Here is a 12,387-nt window from a genome sequence, read left to right on the forward strand (position 1 = left end):
ATTCAGGTGAATTGGTGTAAATATATATATTCCAGAGCAGCCCCTGGTAAGCTGACATCTTTATTTTCCAACTTAATAAAACAGGGCAAAGGTATAAGTTCACCCAATAAATCATCCAGATATAAATCCAGATTCTGGGTTCAAGAAGAACACAGATCTGCCCACTCTAAAAGTAGGCAAAATTTGCAATAGGATGAGAATCTCCTTTTCTTGAGAATATTAGATATGTAAATGACTGTTCAATAGTGACTACTGCTAATTCCAATGGCATCTGAAAATCATTGCTCAGATATCCTGAATGCTGGGTTCTAGGACAGAAGACTAAGAATTTCCCTCAAATACCACCAAAGCTATTGATTTTCCTGTTATCAGTCAAGGTTTGGACATGAGAGTCTGCTTATCTCTCTCCTCACTCTTTTCTCATTATTCTCCCAGGAATGATCCTTTCCAGTCTTATATCCATGGAGGATGACTCAAAAATCTCCAGACTCAACTGCTCCCCAGTGGTGCCCAACCTTTTGGCTTCTCTGCACCTCAGTGGAAGAATAAAATGTGTCTTGGTCCACACTTTCTATACACAAACACCAATGAAAACTAATTAGCAGAAAGGAAAAAAAAAAAGATCTGTGCATACTTGCATACTTTTTGTGATCCTGATATCAGAGCACCACAGATAAGCAAAAACAGTCCTCACAAAATCAGCATGTCCCCTCGTCCTGTAGTTTGGACAGACCTTCCTCTAGACGCACACATCCTAACTGTTCTGTGGATACTTTCCCTGGCTATCTAACACGTTTTCTTTCCTCCTCATTCAGCATCCTGAGTTAATTCCCACCTTAGAATCTTTGCTCTAGTTGTCCCATTTGCCTAGAATACTTTTTTTTTTTCCATTCCTATCTTACTCATAAGTCACCTTCTTCAAAAGGTCTTCCAGACTGCTCATTTTAAAGAGAACCCACCCTTCTCGACCATACTTAATCTTATCACCTTGCCTTGATTTATTGTACTTATTCTATGAAATGATTAAGGTATTCATTTATTTACTTGCTATTGCCTATATCCTCTTCACTAAAACAGAGGCTGTTTAAACAGCCACAGAAATGACCTGTTCTAAGGTATCAATGCTCCATCCTGTTGGTTCCATATCCTGACTGTCACCACTGTCTTGGAGGAGTCTTATGCTCTTCCATTACAAGTGTGTTCAGTTCCGCCCTCACGGTGCAATTGCCAAGGAGAAATAACTAGGGATCTATCAACTAGCCCCTCAGCCTTGCTTGTACTCCTCCCTTCATAACATCCATCCTCAATTCCCTGAATTACACAGGAAGTAGGGCTCAGTCTTTAAACCTCAGTTTCAAAACCTCAGTGCAATTTATAACAAAGATACGTTTAGACAAAAATATCGTAAGCAGCAAGAGCTGCATCGAGTGAAGTGTTGAACATGTGTCATGTGTCCCCTTGTCCCACCTCTTGGTCTATTTAAGATTTTAAAAAAAAAGTCATTCTTGGTACTTGCTGACATTTACAGAGTAAATGCTGTAGGAAAACATAATAAATACGTGCTCCAATATGACCCTTAAAACAGCCCCCCAAATACATTTAACAAGAGCAGCATGCCTTGTTAGGAAAAAGGAGAAGTCTGTAAATAAGATGTCTTAAGAAAAAATGTGTTTTGCTTAGTTATTTTAGGAATAGCTATCAAAAGTAAAAGTGTTATATATTAAGCATGAGAAAAACAATCTCAGACTGTTAGAAAATAGAGCTTTAAAACCAGAAAAAAAATGTGTGGATATTGTATAAGTGGACAGAAATGTATTTAGTTAGAATGCAATAAAAAGAAAAAAAAATTAAATGTTAATGATCTATCTACCTTGAAAAGTTTTTAGTTGTAACTTAAGAGCCATGCAAATAATCAGAATGTCTAGAATACTCTTAATGCCTACTAATTCTTTATTAGTCCTTTCCTTTAGAATTCACTTTTGATCTAGCCTGCTTAGCTAGCTATATTACCCTTGAAATAAGGTGCTCTATAAACAAGGATTAATAAATAGGGATAAAGAAGTATATCTTTAATTGTGCAAAATGGTGCTCAACTTCTAAGTTGGGGATTTCATATGAACAGTAACGTGGGTTCCCTGCTCTCCCCCGCCAATTGTGTTCAATTCCTCTGCTAGTGGGGCTAACCTGGGAGGCTGCAACGCTGAGGCAAAGCTGTTTATAGAACTCTAGTCACAATTGCTTAAACCACACCTGAACTAGAAAATGCATCTGGCAGTTGCTTTGTTTCACTTTCATTTGTTCTTCAGGCTTATGCCAGTGTAACACTAAGGGAGACAGGGAAGGCATGGCCACGTGGTGCTGTGACCCTCACTGGTTATCATCTACTCCACACAACTTACCTGCATGTGTGTATTCATGCATAGGTACACAACTCTTGCTTTTTCCACTTTTGTGCCCCTCAAAGTTGTAACTGATTTCAAAGGCAAGGCTCTTAAGTGTTCCTATTAAGCTTTCCCCTAGTAGTATGGGAGTACTTAGCAATTCCTGGAACACTATATATTCTTAACTGGAAGGACCTTAGCAGTCTTCCCATGATGTCATCATTTATCATGTTACCCCAAATTATCTTCCATTGTTTCAGTTTTAACCATCTTACATACAAATCAAGAAAATTACTCATACAAAACATAGAAAATAAGCTTAATTATTTTGGCATCATTATGCTATTATATTAAAATCAAAGATAATGATAGTTTCTTTAACTCAAACAATTAATTATTTTATAAAGCTGTTTACTCTATATGTGATACATTCACACACCTACTTAGGATAGCCAAAAGCTTCTGCCCTAACTCTCTGGTGAATCATATCTTGGATTTGTCCCAGCTTTCTGAGAAACCACAGGTTGGATCCAAAGATTTGGGGGGAGATTTTTGTTCTCTTTTCCTTTAAAATTTCTTATTGTAATTCTTCTACATACATGATGTAACATGCTATATGGGAATAAACTTGCTCTATCAACAGACTATGGAATTTCGAATAGTTTGAAGACCCTATGTTAATAACAAGGCTCTGAGTCATGGTTTTGTCTATGAACCAAAGGTGACTAATTTCAGAGAGTATATTTAGATATAAGTGTACATGAATTTGCCTAGTATTGCACAAATAAGTAATTTTGAAATAAAGCACTTTCTACATTACTTTTGCTATATATGGACTGTTTTGCCTAACATTGACAGACATAGTAACTGTAGACATCTTGTATAATTTTAACTTTCTTCAATACTATTTTCCTACTGAGATTTTTTAAAACAAAAGTTCAATCATAAGTACAAGTGGTCTTCTGCTTTGTTCTTTTGACCTTTGAAAAGCTGAACTTTTTGACACTGACCCAGAAAATAACATCCCTTTAATAATTTTCATCTTTCATACATCAATTACCAAATATTTCAACATGCTCTACAATGGAGCTGGCAGCATGCCAATGCGTAGTTTCAATAACTACGTATTTTTTATTTTACCATCTTATTTGCATACTTATTAGAATATTTTATTAGATCTTGAGCTTACAAGTTTTTGAAAACTGTAAAATGAAAGTTCTGAGGATAGTGGTAATTGTTTCCATCATGCAGCAAAGATAGAAATATCTTTGCTGGACATACCCAAAGAAACAAACCTTTGATTTTGATCAAATGATCATGGTACATATGTTCTATTATAAAGAAAAAGGACAATTATTTTTTAAATGCATAAAATGCTAAAAATATATGGTTGATTATTGTATTTGACCTTAAAGTGTAGTTTTCAATTTTGTTTATAAATGTATAGTTAGCTAATAGGGAATAAAATTCCCTTCATAACATGTTTATTACTTGACTTTTATATATAGGCATACCTCAGACATAGTGTAGGTTCACTTCCATACCACTGCAATAAAGTGGATATTGCAGGAAAACTAGTCACATGATTGTTTTCATTTCCCTGGGCATATAGAAGTTATGTTCCCACCATACTACAGACTATTATGGGTACTATGATATTATGTCTTTTAAAAAGTGCATACATTAATTGAAAAATACTTCTCAAAAATGCTAATAATCATCTGAGCCTTCAGCAAGTGACAATCACTTCTTTAGTTGCGGGTCTTGCCTTGATTATGGCAGCTACTAACTGATGCAGGTGGTTGTCAAAGGTTGGGGTGGCTGTGGCAATCTCTTCAGATAAGATAACAGTGAAGTTTGCTGCATTGAGTGACACTTCCTTTCACAAAAGATTTCTCTGTAGTAGATGATGCTATTTGAGATTGTTTTACCTACAGAATTCTTTCAAAATTGGAGTTGATTCTCTTAAACTCTGCTACTGCCTTATCAATTAAGTGTATGCAATAGTCTCAATCCTTTGTTGTCATTTAAATAAGGTTCACAGCACCTTCCAGGGGAGTAGATTCCATCTCATGAAACCACTTTATTTGCTCATCCTGAATAAGCATCTCCACATCTATTCAAGTTTTAAAGTAAGATTATTTTCTTTGCATTATTATTAATAATTATTATTATCACTTAATATTTTGATGTAGCAATTGTCTGATTCCTTTTCTGAATGTATTTATGTTCGTTGGTTCTTTACGAGGTTTTTGTTTCTAGTCCTTATCTTAAACATTGTTATCGTTATTAAATTTCAAGTCTTTTTAATTTTGTGAAGGCAAAAAAAAAAAATGGAAACCTAATTAACACATGTATATGTAAAAATTAAAAATAATAATAAAATAAAATAAAAAGAGATTATAGCAATTCAGGCTCCAGTCTGCTATTTCAACCCCATCTGTAGTAAATTCCTCCACCGCATTCTTGAAACCTTCAAAGTCATCCAAGAGGGTTGGAATCAACTTTTTCCAAAATCCTGGTTGAGGTTGATTTTTTATCTGTAGTCTATTATGTGTACTATAGCATATGTCTTTTTAAAAGGGCTTACTTTAACTGAAAAATACTTTACTTCTAAAAAATGCTAATGATCATGTGAGCCTTCAGCAAGTCACAATTGTTCTCTTAGTTGAGGGTCTTGCCTTGAATTTGGCAGCTACTAACTGACAGAGCAGCTACTAACAATTCAACAATTGTCCCATGAATTATAAATGTCCTTAACAATATCTCGAATAGTAAATCCTTTCCTAAAAGTTTATGATTTACTTTGCCTGGATCCCTCAGAGGAATCACTATCTATGTAGCAATGGCCTTATGAAAAGTATTTCTTAAATAACAAGACTTGAAAATCAAAATAACTTCTTGATCCATGGGCAGCAGAATAAATATTGTGTTAGCAGGCATGAAAACCACATTTTTAATCCCTTCGCACATCTCCATCAGGCATCTTGGGGCAACACAGTGCGTTGGCAGTAAACAACAGTTATTCTGAAAGGAACAATTTTTTCTAAGCAGATCTCAAGACGGGCTTAAAACATTTAATAAACCAAGTTCTAAACATGTGCGGTTATCCAGGCTTTGTTGTTCCATATATAGAGCATGGGCAGAGTAGATTTAATGTTACCTTACGGACCCTAGGATTTTCTGAATAGAAAATGAATGTTGGCTTCAACTTAAAGTCACCAACTGCATCAGCCCCTAACAAGAGTCAGCCTGTCCTCTGAAGATTTAAAGCCAGGTATGGACTTCTCTCTAGCTATGAAAGTCTTAGATGGCATCTTTTTTCTAATCTAAGACTGTTTCATTTATGCTAACATCTGGTGTTTAATGTAGCCAGTTTTCTCCGTGATCTGAGCTAAATCTCCTGGTAACTTGCTGCAGCTTCTTCATCAGGACTTGCTGCTTCACCTTATGCCTTTATGTTATAAAAGTGCCTTCTTCCCTTCAGACTCGTGATCCAATTTCTGCCAGTGTCCAACTTTCCCATCTGCAGTTTCTTACTTCTTTCAACCTCCATAGATTTGAAGAGCAAGGGCTTTGATGTAAGGGAATGTTGCTTGGTAGATCATCTATCCAGACCAGTCAAATTTTTCCCTACCAGCAATAAGTCTTGTTTACTTTCTTATTATTTGTGGATTCACTAGAACTAGTAGCAATTTTAATTTTCTTCAAGAACTTTTTCTTTGCATTCACAACATAGTTGTTTGGCATAACAGGCCTAATATCTTGGTTTTGACCATGTTTTCCTCACTAAGCTTAATCATTCTAGTTTTTGACCTGAAGTGCCTTCAAATTCATCTAAATACCTACAAGCCATTGTAGCATTATTAATTAGCTTAATTTCAAAATTGTTATGTCTCAAGAAATACGGAAGTTCAAGAAAATGGAGAGAGATAGGGTAAGGTTGGTTGGTGAAGCAACCAGAGCTCACACAACATTTATTGATTAAGTTGGCCATCTAATATGAGCAAGGTTGGTGGTGTTCCAAGCAGTAACAATCTCAAAGATCACTAATCATGGATCACTATGTGAACATAATAATGAAAAAGTTTCAATTACTTCAAGAATTACCAGAATGTGACAGAGAGACAAGGAGCATATGTTTTTAACAAAATGGCACCAATAGACTTGTTCAATGCTGGGATGTCACAAATCTTAAATTTGTGAAAACACAGCGTCTATGGCCTGCAGTAAAGTGAGGCACAATGACAGGAGGTTTGCCTGTAATTTGACTTTTACAGATTTTTAGAAGCATATAATGTACCAATGTAGAGAACTGCTTTGATAGAGCTGACAGATATAGAGAACTATAAGTAAATAGTTGGATGAGCAGATGGAGAAATAAATAAGGGAATAGGAGAAAATAAAAAGAAATATGAAAGACGAGGTAGAAAGCAAAAACAAGGGGAGAGGTAAGAAGGAATAAAAAAAGGGGGGGGGTGGTGAAGACAAAGAGATAAAAGAACCATAAAGGAAAAAAAAAAAAGAAAGAAAGGAAAAGAAGGAACAAAATTGAATAAAAGGGGGTTAGAAAGGATGAGATAAGACAGGAAAGATGAAAAGCATAAAAAAGATGAAAAAAGAAAGGAAGGGTTGAGACTAAAGAAAAGAATCATGAGGGATACTGTCAATAGTTACTGACTCCAAAAACAATTTAGCTGAATTGCATCCTTCTCTGACAAATAACTGTGGACTTACATTTATTTGAGAAAAATGAAATTCTTTTAAAACACCAGGAAACAGTTGTTGAATGACTCAGATGAGACTAAGTATTTGGAGCAATGTGCTATTAAGAATGAAAGCCATCATTGCTTATGCATGTATATAAATGACAACGCAGACAAACATCTCATGGTGAATGATTCTATTACTGCCTTTCAGCTAGAAGGTGCCAGGCTTTAGTGCTATGAAAACTGCCTTTTCTTCCCCAAGTGAATAATGTTTGTGCAATCAGAAAATCAACCTGATGTGAGAGAACTAAAACCCTTTAAAATGAAAATTTGGCAACAGAAGTGGAAATAATGAGCTTCCTAGTGATAGCTTTGGGGAGATCTTAGTTAACATTATTTTATAGTACTCTCAATAAGAACTGATCACAAAGAAATTTCTGAGTAGGGTAGGATACAGGTATGATCACTTGCTCTAAACCTTTCACAACTCCAGTATAAAAACCTGAAAGGCCAAAAGAATTTAAATACTTTGTCCAAAATAATGACTAACTCAGGTCTGCTAATGTTCAATTTCACAAATGATTAATGAACAGATATAATATCTGCTGGGACTTTCAGAGCATATGAAGGAAATACCAAATCAAGGGACCAGAACCATTACTTCTGTGTGTATTTATAATTACTACTAGGTTCCTATACTGTAAGAGTTCTAATACCCAGGATTATTTTGTTACTTTCCTATCCCCTGAGGGACACAAAATGGCCAATAAATATATGTTATCCTATCACACTGTTTGACACAAAATGGCCAATAAATATATGTTTACTAAATGGACAGTTTAGAGGAGCGTGAAGTTCTAGCCATTACATATCACCTTCCCTGCATAACTCCTCCGCATGGGCACTGGAGTAACCTGGACATTGCACCTGACCCTGCACTGGTGTTCAGGAGACGCTTCCCATTGCTATTTGGCCTTCCCCAGGTATGAGTACTCTACAAATTACCTGACACACATGGTTCAAAAGATAAGTGCCATGAGCCTTTAGGGAACATCTGCTCCTCCTCCCAGGACAGTTTAAAAATAAAAGACAAGCTAGGTAGTAATTAGATGTCCCTAGAGGAAAAGTTTCATGATCACGTGATTAAACCATTTTTCCAACACAGACGTGCCCAAGGAATATCCCTTATGTTTGGATCATCTCTCCACCCAGGCTCATCTTCCTCTCAGCATCCTAGCCACTGAAAACATCCCTTGCTTCCTCAACTCCCCATGCTACTCTTTAATGCACTCTCCTCCACAGTCTAGAGCCAACTTGCCCCTAGTTGACTTCACCTCCATTCGTATCCTTTCCCCAGAGCACACCCTTTCCACCTTCTATCTCAGCGTCCCTCAGCACTCACCCTGCCAACAACTGGAGTGCCAACTGCCCTGGGAAGTTTGTCCTGCCCTTGTATGCTGGGAGACAGTCCCCAGGCCCACGAGTCCCCCTCAGTCGGAAGAAAGCTTGCTCTGATGACTCTGATATATTTTCTCATACAAATGTTAGTAGCTTTGATCTTTGACAAGATTTAAGTATTATTTGTACAAGATTTTATCCATGGCATCCTTAAAGGTGGTGAATAACCACCTTTGGAATTGTTCCCACCAGAGTGAAGTCGTATTCCGACTTTCAAATGAAAATTGGAACTTTCAAGGACAAAGTTCTAAAATACATCCTACTCCCATATTAAAAATCAAAGGAACACAAGTACATTTCAAAATTAACAACAGCATTGTGTGCAGCAGACTTACAATTGTGAAACAACCCTGGGACACTCACATTTTGCAACTTACAAAGGGACAGACAAGCAAACTTACCTAACTAGCTAAACAAGGAAAACTTGTAACTTTACTAATAATTAATTAAATTAAGCTAAATGGGGCCTTTCCAAAAGCCCTCCTTTCACCATCTTTATGTTTTGGAAGAGGCTTGTTTTACTGGGATCACAGTTTCACCACCAGATTCAGCAGACTTAAAAGTATAACAACGTTCCATTTTGGCAACTCAGTTTTGTATAATGTAATTGAATGGGAAACTTAGAAGAGTTGCTGCAGGGTGAGCAAGTCCTGTCAAGAAAGCTCTCAATAAAAAAAAAAAAAAAGAAAGAAAGAAAGTTCTCAATGAATGAACTTCCACTGTAAACTGTAAATGGAGGGGCGGTGCCTGTGGCTCAAAGGAGTAGGGCACCAGCCCCTTATACCAAGAGGTGGTGGTTTCAAACCCAGCCCTGGCCAAAAACTGCAAAAATAAAATAAAATAAAAAAATAAAAGTAGTACTGTGGGCAGAACACCATCTGAGACTTAAAAAAAAAAAACTGCAAATGGAGGTGGTAGCAAGAAGAGATAAACTAGAAGAAATAATAAAATCAATTCATCTCCAAAGAGTTTAGCCACGTATAGTTTAAATTATAAATCCAAAAGTATAATCATAAAAGACATCACTGAATCAGCACCAGAGGTGTGGTTCATCTCCATCTACACTAACTCTTTCAGCAACTGTTCAATTGGTAATGCTTCCCACAATAAATCCTCAGCATCTGCAGTCCAGAGCCTGCCAGCTGTAAAGGCAGGATCCTCCCAGCCCCTCAGGCAGGCTCTGCAGGGTGCAGCCAGCACCCGGAACAGGCGGACACACAGACTGTGCTGCAGTCCCAAAAGCAAGGGAGCGGAGGTTGCAGTTGGAAGGTGTGGGACTCCTACCTTTCAGAAAACATCAGAAAGACAGGGAGAAACCAACAAAGACCTCACTCCCAGCCCTCCTGTCCCTGTGGCACCATCTTGGTGCACAACATTCTCATTCATTAGTTACTCAGAATAACAATAATAATAATAATAATAATAATAATAATAATAATAATAAACTACCCAACTTTCTCCTCTAGGTTCCTTTCATCACTGCCCCCCTTCCGGTCGCTTGATCAGCCTCAGTCATGGAGCTCCTCCCCGGGGCCCTGGCACTTGTTGGGATCAGTGAGAAAGAGAAAGAAGGGAGGTGCCTGCCAGGAACCTGGCGAGGTGCTTAGCAAGTGAGAATTTGGAAATGAGCTGTTGGGCACTAAATGTAGCCCGGGCTGCTTGCCTCCAGCGTGCCTGTTCCTGAGTGTTCAGTTTCTGAGTTCTCGTCTGCACTTCCAGGTCAGAGAGACCTATAACCTCACCACTCTGAGCCTAGGCCCACGTGCTGTCTTCCCCCCTCCGAGCGCTATGGTTTTTTGCATACTCAAAATTCCCGCAAGGCACACACGCATGGGCTGTAAGAAGTGCCCGTCATGTCCCAGAGAACAGGCCTAAGTACTGCCCAGAAGCGGTCTCCTGGACTCGACTCTGAATCCTCAGCAGGGTTCTCAAACTTTGGCGCGGATCACAGGCTCCTAGGGAACTACAGAGGACAGAGACTGCGGCCGCGCGAGTTGGAGAAACACGGCTCCCCGCCCACCAGCAGACAGGAGCGGGATCCCACGCAAATAAGGGGTTTGTGTGGAAAAACTAACTTTCTTTTCCAGTCCTGCTCCCCGCGCCCGCCCCAGCCAGGGCGCTCTGGCCTCTACGCGGCGACTCTGCGTCTCCCGGGGTCCCCGCCGCCACCTCCTCCCGGCTCCCTCCCCGGGGTCCTCCGCGGACTCCCAGGGAACAAACCTAGCTCCACGCGGGGCGGCGCCTGTCCCCGGGGATCCGACCCGTTCGGCCCGGGACTTCACTTTTCAGGGTTCTCGACTCACTGGCACCTACACGATCGGGACAGTAAGAGAGGGCGAGGACACCGAACTCTCCAATCCCGCGCGCTCCGGGGGAGAGGCCCTTCCCCTCCCCTACGCCCGGGTTCCCCGCCTTCCCCGGCTTCCCGGCCCCCCGGGCCCCCGACCCCCCGCACCCCCCGAGGCCCGGTCCGGGCGCCGACCCCACTCACCCCAGGAGCGCGCCGAACCCCGCGCAGCCGCGCCCGCCGCACCGCACCGCGCCCGCCGCGCAGGGTTGGCCGCCCAGGAAGCGGCGGGCGCAGCGGAGGGGAGGGAGTTACCTGCCGAGCGTCAGGTCGCCCAGGGAGGCTCATTCCGGCCGGGACCGCACCTCCTGAGGACCGACTGGGTGCAGAGCCGAGAAAGGGCGGTGCGGAGACGAGTTGCGGCAAGTTCCAGGAGTGTCACACCAAACCCCGCGCAGCCAGAAAGCGCCTCGGAACCTGTCTGAACTCAAAAACCCAGCCCTCCACTAGCGAAGTATAAAAAAGCCTTTCTCTCCTGCGCCCTCGGGCTATGCGGCAATTACAAGTCCCAGCACCTGGGCTGGGGCAAGCAGAAACCCGGGAGGACGGGACGGGACCCGGGAAGAAGGTGGGTCTCGGCGGAGCAGGGGTGTGGTCCCGCCCGCCGGCCTCCCGGCTCGGGAAGCCTGTAGGGGAGGTCTGGGGGCCGCAAGGTGAAAGCCAGAGTTGTTGAGAGAATGGGGCGGATTCAGCTCACAGCAGGTGATTCCCAGCAGCAGCCCGCAAGGAGGAACCCTGCTCAACCGCTGGACGTGTTTCCAGCGGAAAAGTCAAGGAAGAGGAAAAGTGAAGGAAAAGGGTCGGGCAGTTACCTTTTATATGAAAGAAGAGTTTTAAATATCATCAGAAGCTCAGGACCGACTTTGAACTGTCCTAGTTTCTGATTTGGGATGAAAGAACATTGTCCAAAATAGGGATATTACGTGAAAAGCAGGTCACTCTAGTTGGGAGACTGTGGAGCAATGTAATGGAAGAAGAGAAATTATAATTTGGTTTCAACATAAAATACAACAATTAATAAAATTCCTTTTTTATGGCTTGGCCTATATCTCAGTTTAATATGAGTATTCATAATAAATCACTTGTATAATCATGTGTCTTCAAGATATACTCATTGGCAGCAAATGTTAAAAATGCGGCCTTGTACGGGAAGAATGAAATTAAGGGTAATAATGGGCATATTTTAAGCTTCTGGCATGGTATGTATATTATTATAAAATGGAATAGAAATGACTTTTATGGCTGTTTTGCCCTGAATAGAACACTTTGGGGAAACATTAACTGTTGGGATTTGACTGACTGATGAGCTGATTTAGGCTGAAGAATGAAGCTTACTAGAAGTCTAGGTACCGAAACCTTAGAGCAAAGGCCAAAGGCAGAAAAGCAGAAGCAAGTTCCAGAATAGTACAAAGGTAAGTGAGCATCTGTGAGCTGTAGTTTCTTTTCTTCAAAAGAATGTAGAGAATTGTCTTATTTGGCATAGTTACTAATA

At 40.4% G+C, this 12,387-nt stretch overlaps 1 protein-coding gene across 1 annotated transcript in view; it reads right to left on the bottom strand.

Annotated features, from left to right (window-relative positions):
• Window positions 1–11,111, bottom strand: part of FAM83B (family with sequence similarity 83 member B) — a 78,372-nt gene extending 67,261 nt beyond the window's left edge. Inside the window, exon 1 of the mRNA XM_053603686.1 lies at window positions 11,040–11,111. The gene's annotated coding sequence lies outside the window, so the exon portion shown is untranslated. The remainder of the gene's footprint in view (window positions 1–11,039) is intronic.
• Between the last annotated feature and the right edge of the window lie 1,276 nt (window positions 11,112–12,387).

This window comes from Nycticebus coucang, chromosome 9, assembly GCF_027406575.1.
Source record: "Nycticebus coucang isolate mNycCou1 chromosome 9, mNycCou1.pri, whole genome shotgun sequence".
Classification (NCBI taxonomy): domain Eukaryota; kingdom Metazoa; phylum Chordata; class Mammalia; order Primates; family Lorisidae; genus Nycticebus; species Nycticebus coucang.